The sequence below is a fragment of the Odontesthes bonariensis genome, chromosome 3 (genome assembly GCF_027942865.1).
Source record: "Odontesthes bonariensis isolate fOdoBon6 chromosome 3, fOdoBon6.hap1, whole genome shotgun sequence".
Taxonomy (NCBI): Eukaryota; Metazoa; Chordata; class Actinopteri; order Atheriniformes; family Atherinopsidae; genus Odontesthes; species Odontesthes bonariensis.
The window spans coordinates 12,510,159-12,523,495 of NC_134508.1; the positions used below are offsets into that span (position 1 = coordinate 12,510,159).

Consider the following 13,337-nt stretch of genomic DNA (forward strand, 5'->3'; position numbering starts at 1 on the left):
AACCGATTACTCTTTCCCAATTTTTCTTTTTCTCCTCTTTGCCGAGGCCCGACATCAGTTCAGTTGTTTTTTAGAGTAGAAAGAAAATTCATGTCTGCAAAAATGTCCGACAGCCAAAATATAAGCAGCAACAGGCCTGGGCACATTGGGGTCTAAATGATTTTGAGGAACACTGGGGACGTAAGGAGAGCTGCTCTTCGAAGAAGTCAGCTGTTGTAGTGGGCTGCAGCAGAGCAGCGCAGAGATGTGCTGGGAGACGACGCTAGCTTTGCATTCTCTTCACTGTGTATCTGTGCGGGTGTGTGTTTACGAGCCGGAGTTTGTGAACTTATTTAAAGCCGGCAGCTCTGGGGACTTTGGGATTCATCTCCTCCTCATATGTTATCAGCATGCCAACTTTTCAAACAGAGCACCAAGTGACATAGTACATAAACCAGCCTCAGCCTTTCTGAAGAGACTCTTGTCCCAGAATAGCTCGGGCCCGCTCTATCTAACTGATGCCCAAGAAAGTTTCAGCCATCACGGCAACACCTCTCTGCCTGCCACGGCAACAGATAACGGCGTCAACAAAGATGGCTGCCCCTCAAGTTAAGACATCCCTGTAGGAGTTTGTTTTCTGCCTGTGTGTGTATGTGGAGAGCAAGCTCTTTCTGGCTTTTTTACAAGCAGGCCTATCAGAGAATTTGATGCGACCAACAGTTAACGGTCAATCTCCCTATCAGGAATGCTGGACGATGGCTTTGTCTATTCTGAGAAACTGTGGTCCTCTTTCCCTCCCCCCCACTCCGTGCTGCACTGTCACCCCGCTCCCATACCAGGCACCAACCTCTCCCCTTGCTCTGAAGGTCAGATCTGGTGGAGCAAGAGTGTGAGAGGCGTAGTGCTTGTGACACAATGACTGGATACACAAAATTAAAGTAACAACGGTTGACAACATAACATGCTGTGCTATCAGAGGACAGTTATTTCACATTTATCTCTGAGGCCATGTGCTGAAGCCCAATTTGTTATTTTCCACGGCCTTGTGGAAACAGTGTGAAATAATCAACAAAAAGAAAAAATGTCCCTTGCTGCATGTTTATTGAATCTAAATTCACATGAGGCGCTTCATTGTGAGACAGGAGCCGTGCGCCATGTTTTTCTCTATTAATAAAATGTTTTCTATTTATAGTAGCATGTTTAATTCCACGCAGCTCCTTAAATAATCTCCTCTAAGGTTCCATCCTCTGTGGCCCCACACAATAGCAAACATCCCTGGCAGCACTTTGCACAAAAGGCTGCTGGGCTGTTACTTAAGGGGCAACATGAGTTCACAGCATCAAAGTCACCCACAGTGACTTCATGTTTGTTCAGGAGGCCCGGGGTAGATTAAAATAACACAGTCAAGTTTCAGATGTGTATTCAGACTAACCGATGTAACTTTAATATTCCTTTAAATAATCTGCTGTTATTATCAAGTGGTTTTCCCATGTTGATCCCAGTTTGGGTTGCTTGGACACAAATCACTGTCTAAAGGCAATGATGCATTGCCCTTCAAAATCCAGAGTGAAAAAAAAAAAATCACCCCCTACCGGGATGCTCCAAATACAACTCTGTCCCACTCCCTCGCAGTGTGTACAGTGCATAGAATAACTGGGATACAAAAATAGCCGGCTTCAGTTTAGCGCTATGACAAAAACGTAGCTTTCCTTTTGTGTCAATTGAGACTGACGGTCAGCACCAATGAGCGTCGGAGGAGTTGGCATATGCTAATGAGGGACAAATGTCCAGTGGCCGTGACCTTGAGGAACACACTATAAAGCAGGCCACATCTCAGTGAGCTGGCATTTCGTTGTGGTCTTCCTGAGGTCAGTGGACAACTTTTTGCTTTTGTTGTGTAGGTTTTGCGCGCGGGTCGACTGTCCTTTAAAGAGTCTTACACAACCTCAATTTCATCTTCAGCCATAATTTAACGTGGTTCACGTATCGATTGGAGCCACATAGTGAGTGTAGTTATCATTAGGTGACAGCGCGTCTGGGCTATTTACGCACAAACAGACTAATCATCGCCTCTTACTGTTTCATCCAAAGTAACAAAAACAGTCCAAATATAAAACGAACTATTGGCCTTGACGCAACCGTTTGTTTTCTTACCAAAGGATTTCCACTACTTGTCCGTCTCTGAGGAGCCTTCAGGGTTCCGGACCGGCGGGCAGTTGCCACCATGTCCCACTTTGACGTGAAGGAGTTTGCAGGGGCTGCACCGATTTTACGCAAATCTGGACTGGAGCTGCTGGCGGCGCCCACACTTCCCTTTCACGGTAGGCTTAACAAGGACACTTCACAAACAGATCAGTAGGATGCATTATACTCAGGGTATTTGGGCCTATATGAGAAATTAAAGCAGTTTAGGATGTTCTCTTATATTTGCATTAACTGTTCAAATGATGTCAACTCCACCAGTGAAGCTCTTTGTGAGATTACACTTTTGGTAATCTCGAAAACTGATAAAAATTTGGATGTAAAATATAATTTTATTGGAGAACATTCTGATGCAAACAAACCACTAGTGTAAGACTGAATAATCTTTTTCTTTTTTTTTTTTGTAGAATGCAATGATTTGGTGCAACTTTAGTTCACCGTTTTTCAAAAAATCATGAAATGTGCTTTCCTGAAAATAAGAAACGTATTTATTTGTCTAAGACCCCCCACCTTGATGGGTAAGAAACAGCCTGGATCCCTGATGGAAAAGATGCTTACATTCAGATGGAGTTCAAGGAGCCCAGAGGTGACGAAGTTATTGTTGAGACCAAGGATGGGAAAGTAAGCAATCATCACTCTACAAACACTACTTATTCTTCTTCTCAACACTTCAGCCTACACAATGCATGATCCCTTCCTCACGTCTTCCTGCATCCATCACTTTAGACCCTGACAGTGAAGGACTCTGACATCCAGCAGATGAATCCACCTAAATATGACATGATCAAAGACTTGGCCATGCTGACACACCTCATTTAGGCCTCTGTGCTTCACAACCTGTGCAGACGCTGCTCCGCCCAGATAATCTTTGTGAGTGTTACTATGTTCCCTTCAGAAGTGAGATTAAATTACAAAAGATGATACAAGTATGATAATCTCACGTCATGTTCTCCTGTCTCTTCAGACCTACTCTGGGCTCTTCTATGTGACGGTGAATCCACAAAAAATGGCTGCCTGTGTACACAGCTCCTGTGTTCGCTGACTACAAAGGCATATGCTGCTCCGAGGCGCCTCCACACATCTACTCCATCGCAGACAGTGCCTACAATGACTCGCTGCACGGTGAGTGCAAGCAAATCTTTAAGAACTATATTGTTAAACCACATTTATTAAATATAAACACATGCTTATCTTGTCTCGACCAGGTCGGGAGAACCATTCCTGACTTTTTTCTTGTTTCTTTTCTCCCTTTTGGAACATGCAATGTACTTTTGCCAGTCTTGTGACGCGCCGTATGTACACATTGTTAATTGTCATGCTTCTATAGCAGAGAGTCCGGTGCAAGCAAAACTGTCAACACAAAATAAGTCATTCAGTATTTAGCCATTCTGGGAGCTTTGGGGAAACCACCTTCCAAAAAAGGAGTTTTGTCTTCCACCTCTTGTTTTTGAGAGTTTCTTCTGTATTTAAATTTTATTTTCTCCTTCTTTTTTCATTGCCAGAAATCCTTCAGTGTATTCCCATTTTTTTGTCATGCCCATACATTTTCCTCACTGTCAAAATGGTGACACCTGATCACATTCATGTCTGAGTCTTTAACCGCATTTATTGTGCAGTCATTTCAAGACAGTACTCTTTCCTTTCTTCTTGGATTTTAATAGCTTTTTCTTTACTCCTTACTCTTTTTTTCATGGTTAAAACTTTTAATTTGTCATTATTTTTTCCTTTGCTTTGATTTTAGCTTTTTTTTTTAATTTTGTGTTGTTTGATGCTCATTTTTCTCCTCCTTGCTGCCCTGCATTCACCACAGCTCATTTTATAAATCAGGGTGGCCATCCGTTTTTATCACAGCTGTCAAACCCAGTCTCTAACTTACCAGTCGGTCATGGTCTTCTCCATTTCTTGTGAAAGAATTCTCCAGCCTTGTTTGTTATCATGAGACACTCATGTTTCTTGCCTACTGCTTTTGCAGCAAAGTCCTGCCACAAAGACAGGGATCAATTTTAGCAAACTGACATTTGAAAAGAAAATACACATAATTTGAACTCGCATCTTTACATTTAAATTTTGTTTTCTTCCAGGGGACTCTGGAGGATCAGATCTTTGAGGCAAACCCAGCCATGGAGGCGTTTACCAAAATGCTAAGAAACGATAACTCATCTCAACTTGTGAGTAATAACTTGTAACTTGAACGTAATATATAGATTAAACAAGTTTAATATTCTTATTTTCTTGGTTTGTTGGGTTCTGGTTTCAGTCTTGTGTATTCTTATCCTTCTTAACCACCAGGGCAAATTCATCCAGGATCCTTTTAGACCTTCTGAAAAAAGAAGAGATTTGGCATCTCTTACTAAGTTGTAAATTAATTTCTTGGCCTTGCCTCGCACATTCTGGGCGTATTCCCCGATGAGAAGTATGGCTGCTATTAAAAATTCTTAGATCCATCATGCACTTTGGCAACATGAGGTTCGAGCAAAAGCAGCATGAAGAGCAGGTGGTGGCCGACGGCACTGAAAGTAAGAACCGGTGGTGTTCTGGCACAAAGTATTTAAAGTAACAGCAGGTTTAAAACTGACTTTGTTTAATCCACGCTTTCCTTTCAAAGGTGCAAACAAGGACTTACTGTAGATCTGATGAGCTGACCTCATCAAGGGTGTCCTCCAACCACGGGTGAAGGTGGGGAATGAGTATGTGGTCAAGGGTCCGAATATTGAACTGGTAAGGAAGTGTGAACATCTGCTGTGTGTTTTTCTTTCATTATTTCAGATAGTATGAAAGGAAATTCAGGTTATTATGCTTCCCTCTCCTCACACACTAGAATGGAAGCAACATTTGCTCTCCATGTGAATGACAGCCGTATTCCTTCTGTGTGTATTTTTGTGTGGGTGCTAAAGGTTACCTATGCTGTCGGTGTACTGGCCAAAGCCCCATATGACCGCATGTTCAAATGGCTCATGGGACGTATAAACCGAATGTTGTGCACCTCCCCGCCTCACCAGTACTTCATAGGCATCCTGTACATCGCTGGGTTTGAGATCTTTGAAGTAAGTTCATTGTTGTTACAATTATCTGTTAAATGATTATCAGTACAGATATAAGCTGTCTTTAAAAAAACAATGGATCGAACTTGTTCTTTACTTACATGATCGTGTACTGATTTGATATCAACAGTTGCTGCTTTCTCATTGTGATGAATTAGCGATCGCTGCAGGGTCTATGCAGCATCATCATTTTCATGTTATTCACTAGTGTCTGAACACCTGTTCTTCTTTCATCGCAGCTCAACAGCTTTGAGCAGCTGTGCATCAACTTCACAAATGCGAAATTGCAACAGTTTTCCAACCACCACCACATGTCCATTCTGGAGCAGGAGGAGTACAAGAGAGAGGGCGTCGAATGAACATTCATCGATTTCAGGCTGCACCCTCAGGCTTGCATGGATCTCACTGAAAAGGTAAACGCAGTGTTGTATTTGTCTTGGCCTGAATTTGATCATTTGTGAGTTCTGTTTTAGTAAATTTAATTTTGTGCTGCTCTTCTTGCAGCCATTGAGCATAATGTCCATCCTTGAAGAGGAACGCATATTCCCAAAGGTCAAAGATGAGAAAGTAGGCATGTTTCCAAAAGTCCTCCAACAAGCTGCTGGCTTCTCTGTATGAAAAGGACACTGGATCAGAGTCAGGTGCAGTGATCGGGATTTTCAGAGGACACTATAGTATGCCTTAAAGATACATTAAGGTAGTCACACCTCCTTTGGCTCCCTCACATCATCAGACCCCAAAACTAGTGGCAAGGAGAAGAGGAAAAAGGCAGCTTCTTTTCAAACTGTGTCTCAGCTACACAAGGTGAGTGGACAGTAGCCATGCTTCTGAATGTTATGACAGATTATAACCATCAATGTTTTGGATTGTGAGTAACAGTGGGAATTGGACGGCTGGGACGGAGACAGTTAAGACTTGCAGTGATGTTTAGGGCAATGATCACATGAACATCACTTTAAGTCTGTGCTGGCTCCTGTCTCCTTTACGTCAAGGATTTCACACGAGCGACACAAAATCCTCCAGACAACATGTTATGACTTTGTTAATGTTCCCAAAATGAAATGTTTTGATGGGGTAAAGAAGAGAGGATTTTATTGACTTTATTCTAGGATCTTTCATTTGCTGGTGTTTCTTTCTGCAGGATAATCTGAATAAGCTGACGACCAACCTCTGCAGCACGCAGCCCCACTTTGTTCGCTTCCGGGTAACACTCAATAAAATCATCACGTCACAAGAAGATAAACAGCAGAATGTTTCAAACTGATGTTTGAATGGGATCACGGGCCCATTTCTGGTGCTGCACCAGCTGTCCTGGGGCAACAGTTTGTTGGAAGGCATCAGGATCTGCAGGAAGGGCTTTCCAAACCGGGCCCTTTACGCTGAGTTCAAACAGCGGTGAGACAAGCACACAGGTCACACTGGGATCTTTTTTTGGAATATCACAGAATTGCCATTAAGTCACTCTTTCTATTCATTCATTCAGCTATCGCACCCTAAATCCACACGCTATCCCCGATGATAAGTTTGTGGACAGCAGGAAAGCCGCAGAGCAGCTGCTGAGCTCCCTTGATATCGACCACAACCAGCACAGACAAAGGTGAGAGATTACAGGTTACACAGCACCAGTTGGAGAATGTAACTAAGTACATTTACTCAATTCCTGCACTAACACAATATGGAGATATTTGCTCTTTGTAATAAATTACTTATATTTCGTGTATGTTTACTCCACATTTCTTGTTATTTAGCACATTAACTCTAAATATTTGATGCTGTATTTTTTAAGGATAGAATAACCCAAAGTTACATAAAGTAATAAAATTTGATCAACCCTGACAAACTGTATCAGAGAGTACACATTGATGATATTTTCGTACACATGCATTTTAGTGCAGGCAACTGACTTGCAATTTTACATGTGTGATAATATTTTTTAAGTTTTAGTCTAATATTTATATATTTATTTTTTATTCAGAAGCTGGAAGATTGCGTTTCTTTGTACAGTTCATCAGCTTGTTTTTACTTCTAAATTTGACCATTATATAATTATTTCCTTTCCTCTGGGCTTCATGTAGGTGTTGTTCAAAGCGGGCCTGCTGGCCAAAGCCCTGATGCTGTTGCAGGGAGCTGCTCGTCGCAAAATTATGAGGATGGAGCTGCGGATGATGAGGAAAAGGAGGTAAAAAAAAAATGAAATAGAAGAGTAAAGTTTTTTTCACTTTTGTTGATAAAGTTACTTTTGTTTGTGCCACTGAAAGAATATAAATAAAATAATTCCTCAGCGATGGAAAGTCCTTGAGCTGTACCTTGCAGAAAGACCTCCAACACCAGTTGCTTCTCTGAACAGGTTTAATAACAACACGTTCAGCCACGAGCCTTCCAGCTTGTGATACACTATACCTTCGCGTTCACTCCCTTGCTTAAGTATGATTGGCATGCAAGGGCAATGTTATCGGCGTGTGTGAGGCGTGTGCTTGCCCTTGTTTGGTTACCAGGCATGTGTGTGGCCCTGCCGTTAATAAGGGCTCCGTCCGTCTCGCTCACAATTGCGCACGCGCACGCGTACACACAAATCCCATTTGCAGGTCTCTGGCCATTCTCTCCCTCCACTCTTTCCAGTTGAAACAATGCGGACGGTGTCCTCAGAGCCAGGTGGCGACATGTGTCAAGTAGCAGCTGCTCGGGCCCTCCCTAAAAATACAACCCCCGGCCTCCTCCCCTGGATGCCCGATGGCCCCTGGCCCCTTTTGTCCACGGCGCCTGTACTTCTAAGCAAGTGCATTGATGGGATATGTGGCGGGTGACAGAGGATTAAAGCCAGCCGTCTGACAGAGGGCTTTAGTTCTTAAATAAACACAAACGTTCACCTTTGAGGGACACCCGGCATGGAGTTATGTCAAAAAGTCAAGCTGAACTCAAAAGTCTCGGCCCCCCCCCCCTCCTCAGACACACGCCATCTCAAAGCCTCTAAACACAGATAGGAAGTCCTTGACCAATCTGCTCTGAGTCCCTATTTATGACTGTGAGACGCCATCATCCTCAGACTAAATCATTTTGGCAACCCAGTTTGGCCACAGTCGCAAAACATCAAAAGCAGCATTAGGTGTAACATTTCATGTGTGTATCATTTGATATAATGGTGAGGGGGCAGTTGTAGGGTAAGTGCCAAAAATCAAGCACAGAGGAGAGGTCAGTAAATAAATGGGGAAGTCCCAGATAAATCCGTGTGACCTACTTTTTCTGAACTTAAACTGAATGTTGCTTTAGCTAGATTAGAGGATATTGTTACGTTATCTACTAATTATGGTTTGATCATATTTGCATATGTGACACACATGACTGAAACACCCGTTTCCATTATTTGTAGTTAGATTCATCTCTACAACTTTAGCCAAAGATTCTTGCTACCTATTACTTTTAGTCATCGGTTTCAAATGTTAGGCCGAACTGTAGTGGGCTCTATGGATGAAACACACTTGTCTAGTAAAGTAAATTTCTTTATCCTCATCGCGGCGTTAAAGAGAGACGTAAAAACTTGCATTCTTATGTCCACCTAATCAATTATCAATCAGTTATTTCACTGTTTTCAGAGAGGCTCTGATAATCATCCCGTGGAGCATCCGGGCGTTTAACACTGTCAAGCACTGGCCGTGGATCAAGCTCTTCTTCAGAATAAAGCCTCTTCTGAAGAGAAAAGGCTGGTCTCTTTTAATTGAGGAGGTGGCCAAGTTGCAGGAAGTTCTTGACACAGAACCAGGTCAGCCTTATCCAAGAGAAGAATGAGCGACAGTAAGTATTACTCCTGATGTACAGTGTTCACATAGCTTTCAGCTTTTACCGAGACTGTAGTCAAACAAATGCTTAATTTATAGTGCTTTTCTCCCTTAGGAGTGGGACAATCTGGGGGATGCTGAGGAGCCCTGTGACCAGCTCATCAAAAACTGAGATCCTAAGAGAAGGCTGGCGGTGCCACACCTGGTCAGATTGAGATCGACAAGAAAAGAGATGCAAATTTTCTGAAGCTGAGGCGACCGGCCTTCACTGTCAAGCAGCTCTCTAGGGGCAAGGTAGATGGATAAGCAAAACTCATGAGGAGCAATTTAAAGAAGATTGGGGAAGGATGCCCACGAATTTCCATCTTGTCTGCAGGCCAGTTTAGAGAGGATGTGAGAGGATACAGCCCAGGGGAATGTTTCCTGCTTCCGATGTAGCCGAGCAGGGCAGGAAGCTCAAAAAGTGTGACGCCATGGTCTCCCAGCTGCAGCGTGCCAAGAACTCATTCAGCTAGAATGTAGAGGAGCTCAAGAAGCAACTCGAAGAGGAGAATAAAGTCAGCTTCCTGTCAATTAAACATCTTAATTTATGTAGATGTCCAGCAGCAAACAACATATTTAAAGTTACACTCTACCAATGTGTGTGATCTCTTTAGGCCAAGACCGTCCTGGGCCATTCATTGCAGCATGACTTCTCACCAGGGCAAGACTGGGCTGCTGAGGGCTCTGTTCAAGGCCAGTACTGAGGATGCTAAGTGGAGTATCAAGTACGGGAGAAACGCCATCCAGAGGAGCTGGAGGAAGCAAAGTGAGTCGGAGGACTTTTTAATTTACCAAATCAGATGTTGCAAACTGATCATTTGAACAGATGTTGGTTCAAATCTTTTTGTCTGGATAAAGCTGGTGACTCATCTGCAGGAGGCTGAAGAAACAGCATAATCTGTCAATGCCAAAAGCTCCTCCCTGGAGAAGACCAAACATCGGTTCCAGACAGAGATCAAGGACCTAGTCATTGATATGGAGTGTGCGAATGCTGCAGCTGCTGCCCTGGACAAAAAGCAATGCAACTTTGACAATGTGCTGGAAAAGACAAGTAATGTGGCAAGTTTCGCTATGAGGCAGTGTGCCTGAGGAAGAAGATGGAGGGGGTTCTGAATGAGGTGGAGGTGCAGCTAAACCATGCTGACAGGCAGGCCTCAGAGTCTCCTGAGAAACCTGCAGGTCCAGATCAAGGTGAAGTCACACCACCTTCAGCAAGTGAGCTCACCTGATGTGCATGTGCATTACAGTCTCTAATCTGATGTTAACGTGCGACTACAGGAAGTTCAACTGGAACTGGATGAGACTGTTCACCAGAACAAGGAGCTAAAGGAGCAGATGGCAGTGACAGTGCGCCGCGACAACCTGCTCACAGCTGAGGCGGAGGAGCTCAGGGCTACGCTGGAGCTGCTCGAGGCTATAGAAAGGGTCCACCTGTTCTCTGAGGTGAGAGGATGAATTTAAAACCCACAATACTCTCAGCAGAAATGCATGTAGTGACTGCAAGCATTAAACAACTTCTAACCTCACCGGTCATGGATGCATCAGGTTCCCCGGCAGTAGTTTTAAAAATCAAAGCAGTTAAATCTTGAGAGGAGAGAGCTCTACATCGAATCTGTTGCCCCAGAACACAGGACCGATCAAATAGAAGAAGAAGCTTGAGAGTGATCTGTCCATGTTGTCGAAAGAGGTGGATGATGCTTTACACGAGTGCCGTGACGCTGAAGAGAAGGCATATAAGGGGACAAACTTTAAATATAAAGTGAGAGTGGGGTCTGATAGAGATCCTGCTCTTAAAAACACATTAAAAAATACATCTGGTCCAGATGCCTTTAGATGCAACCTGTTCCAGTTCAGTCCACATTTAACACAGATTCCCTGTGTTTGTAGGCAGCCATGATGGCAGAGAAGCTGAAGAAAGAGCAGGACACCAGCGCACTTCTGGACAGGATGAAAAAGAACATGGATCAGACCAGAAAGAACCTGCAGATGCATCTGGATGAGGCTGAGCAGATTGCTTTTAAGGGCGTCAAGAAGCAAGTCCAGACCTCCCGTTCACCTTCCCTCCCTTAGGTCAGAGAACTAGAAAATGAACTAGAGTTCGAGCAACAAAAAAAGAGTCAAGACTATCAGAAGAGAGTACGCAAATATGAGAGGAGAATCAAGGAGTTCTCCTACCAGTTAAGCCTTCTAACCAGTTAAGAAGAACCTGGTCCCCCTGCAGGTGTCGGCCAAAGTGAAGAGTCACAAGAGGAAGGCCGAAGAAGCGGTGAGTCACTTTGTTTAGACTTCGGTAAATCTTTGATGCTGAGGTGAAATTCTTTAGCTCAAAATCTATATATATTTTTTGCCTTATTTTATACAGGAGGATGAGACAAACACATCCCTGCCCAAATACAGGAAGCTCCAGCACGAGTTTGACGGTGGAGAGGACAGAGCTGCAAGGTTGGTAAACAGTCCACAGCGCAAAGCCTATCAGAGTATGTCACAGAATGGAACTGTATGACCTTTGGAGGAATGTATTAAAATTAGCCAGCAGCCTCATAGCAAGAACTAATTTTAGATGAGTTTGGATGTAATCCTCTGAAGATGAACTTGAATAGCCATCTCATGTGATGTCTCGTGGTTCTGAGTAACTCCAACACTGTGTATGTTGTTGCTAATAAACATCCCTGTCTTGTGCATTTCAGTTTGCCGAGTGATGCGAGGAGGAACGCCACAGCCAATCCCATCAAAGTCCGCCAGCTGCAACAGCTGTGCGGAACTGATGACACATCCGAATAAAGATTATAAACCTTTAAATATGACTGATTTGTCCATGCGTGTGTGTATAATGTGATAAAAGATATCAAATCCAGTAAAGAGTGTCTAAAGAATAATTTATTATCATTTCAATTAGACAAACAGCTATTAAATAAGGATAATTATGTTCAATACCAGACTTAAAGGAGGAGCTAAAGGGTGAGAGTTGGTTACAGAAGTGGTTGTAGAATGTAAATGTGAAGAATCGTTGCTTCTGTTCGGTGCTCTAACAGATATTAAACCGGAGGTGTGCTCAAGAAAAATTGATTGGTAGTGTCCTTAAACATTTTTGTGGATCAGATGTAACACCATAATTTTCAACATCTTGTAAATGCTCAGAGATATGATGCTGATCCTGATCCTGAAGAGGCAAGATGAAGTCGTCTTTGATCAAAATGGCACATCAGGCATTAAAGGGCGTCCAATAATGTCCTCTCCAGGTCAAACATAATAGAAATCTAAAGCTACAAATCAAAATATGTCTGTAAAAATGAAAGTGAACATTCTGCAGCATGTTCTTGGCCACGGTAACATTTCATTCATTTTCTCTGTAAACTAATGTCGGGGCATCCCACACCACATACAGGATTACCGCTGAGAACCACTTCTCTTGTGCGTCTCGCAGAAGCATCACTCTCAGAAATCCAGATTAAAAAGCTACAATCAAAGTTAAGAGATTGACGTTTCAAATCATCAAAAGAGCTCACAACATTCATGCTATTACACCAACGACCTGTGACTTCCACCATGGACGCCTCAAGTGATGGTCATTAGAAGCTTCACGAGCCAAATTAGAGTCCCGTTTTTTTTTGGAAACCAGTGCAAAATTGACCTTTTACATCTGACAAAGAAACTAAGAAGGTCCAAGAGAAGCACTTTGTCATTGTACTTGCATGATTTCACCACAAAGCACAACAAATGAACCATTTCAAAGTATGTTCACACTCGTCAAGAGATTTAAGACATGCTGAATGAAAGCTAGAAAACAAGAAAACATTTCAGCTTTAAAGCAAACAAAAGGCTTTCAAATGTAAAGGACATGTTTGCACCCTAAGATGAGATAGCACATGCAACAAATGGCTTCAGCAGCCAACTGTGGACACACATACGTTGGCATGAAGGTGCACTAGAAGTTGTGGCATTCTGGGAACAAATCTGTACATTTGCCATTAGAAGCGGTTTGATCAGGATGAAACGATGAGGTAGCCGATTCATTTGAACGCGTGTCCAGTTCAGTGCGTTTCATCAAGACACCGAACGCTACGTTCATCTATGAATTTTCCATTTTTGCTTAACTGCTGCACATTCGGGCTGTGGATATTTACTACAGCCACGCTCAGCCCTTTCTTGTAAGCTGAACTCTAATGGTGCCAGGCAAAAGGAGCAAACAGCTAAAAGGATTGTCACTCCCAGGTTCTCGTCAAAGACAGAAATGCCAGATAACAGAGACACTGGTGGACTCTCAGGGCTCATGACTATTGAGTTAGTCAGGCTAATTTAC

The 13,337-nt window shown here is 43.1% G+C and overlaps 3 long non-coding RNA genes across 7 annotated transcripts; all 3 read left to right on the top strand.

Annotated features, from left to right (window-relative positions):
• The first annotated feature begins 1,806 nt into the window (after positions 1-1,806).
• On the top strand, positions 1,807-8,902 carry LOC142376780 (uncharacterized). 5 transcript variants are annotated; one of them, XR_012769473.1, is made up of 15 exons: positions 1,807-1,847; positions 2,139-2,300; positions 2,683-2,802; positions 2,908-3,051; positions 3,146-3,303; positions 4,263-4,349; positions 4,471-4,697; positions 4,787-4,899; positions 5,076-5,225; positions 5,462-5,635; positions 5,727-6,026; positions 6,364-6,617; positions 6,706-6,819; positions 7,298-7,401; positions 8,813-8,902. It is a non-coding gene; the product is annotated as an uncharacterized LOC142376780 (long non-coding RNA). The 5 variants fall into 5 exon arrangements; XR_012769476.1 differs by lacking the exon at positions 1,807-1,847 and having other exon boundaries at positions 1,854-2,300; positions 5,727-5,863; positions 5,956-6,026; XR_012769474.1 differs by lacking the exon at positions 1,807-1,847 and adding an exon at positions 1,854-1,982.
• Positions 8,903-8,906: 4 nt separating this feature from the next.
• On the top strand, positions 8,907-10,382 carry LOC142376781 (uncharacterized). The gene is made up of 6 exons (XR_012769477.1): positions 8,907-9,011; positions 9,111-9,289; positions 9,372-9,552; positions 9,652-9,803; positions 9,896-10,228; positions 10,316-10,382. It is a non-coding gene; the product is annotated as an uncharacterized LOC142376781 (long non-coding RNA).
• Positions 10,383-10,773: 391 nt separating this feature from the next.
• Positions 10,774-11,836, top strand: LOC142376782 (uncharacterized). Its single transcript, XR_012769478.1, has 3 exons — positions 10,774-11,303; positions 11,400-11,479; positions 11,725-11,836. It is a non-coding gene; the product is annotated as an uncharacterized LOC142376782 (long non-coding RNA).
• Positions 11,837-13,337: the final 1,501 nt, after the last annotated feature.